The sequence below is a fragment of the Plasmopara halstedii genome (assembly GCF_900000015.1).
Source record: "Plasmopara halstedii genome assembly, contig: Scaffold_3060, whole genome shotgun sequence".
Classification (NCBI taxonomy): domain Eukaryota; phylum Oomycota; class Peronosporomycetes; order Peronosporales; family Peronosporaceae; genus Plasmopara; species Plasmopara halstedii.
Window position 1 is genome coordinate 2,744,835 of NW_020189964.1, and position 927 is coordinate 2,745,761.

The window sequence follows — 927 nt, forward strand, 5'->3', positions numbered from 1 at the left end:
GTCCACATCATCGGGCTCCCGGTCATAACAGAAGATGAGCTTGCCGAACGGAAATCTCTTCGAGCTCGCTTCTTAGTTTCCACGTTGGAAGCTTATTGCACTCGTCTGAGTGCTCGACGAGGTGGCTCTCATGTACCTGCAATGCGGACAATTCCTGTAGTGCTCGCCCCTGGCGAAAGCGCTACAGATGACGAATCGCTCTTTGAGCGATAAGTGCAACGGCACCGCAAGCTTTCTCACTGAATAACTTGCGGTTGAGCCACAAGGAAGTGGACGTGCGTGTGGAGCGACACCTCCGATTTGAGTTTGCCAAAATCAAGGCACGCCGTCAACTTCCTTCGGATTGTCGCCCTGCGACGTATGGGTCGACCCCTAGCGCTCCCGCGAGCTCTGTGACTGCGACCGCAAGAGGCCAAGGCCACTGCTTGAGCTCATCTCGTGGCCATTCTACTTCCCTGGCTATTGCCGGAAAGCGCGGGGCGTCTGATGACGCGGGCTGTCTAAATCTTTCTGCTCAAAAGCGTCCACGGCGCCGGGCAATCTTGCCGAAGTGGCGTCTCAAACTTCCACGAGTTTTCGGAGTCGGGACATCCCCGCCACTTCACCAGATATTGGGTTTGACCCTGGTGGCAACGTCGTCGCACTAGCCGTTCCACGGGATAGTGGACGTCACCGTTCTCATGGAGGAGAGTCGGTGGCGGGCGGAGAAAACCGGGTTGACCGCCGTCCGGTGACTCGTGATGCTCCTCGAGCTCTTGAGGACGAGGTCCTTCGTGATGGGAGCTCCACTGAGCGTCATTCTGAAGTAGCATATCGCTGTGCGAACGCTCTTGACGATTTGAAGCACGCCGTGCGCCGGCTGCCTCACTTTGAGGACTACCGCACTCTGTCGGAGCGACTCCTTGCCGTGGAGCAGGCGAATGCGTC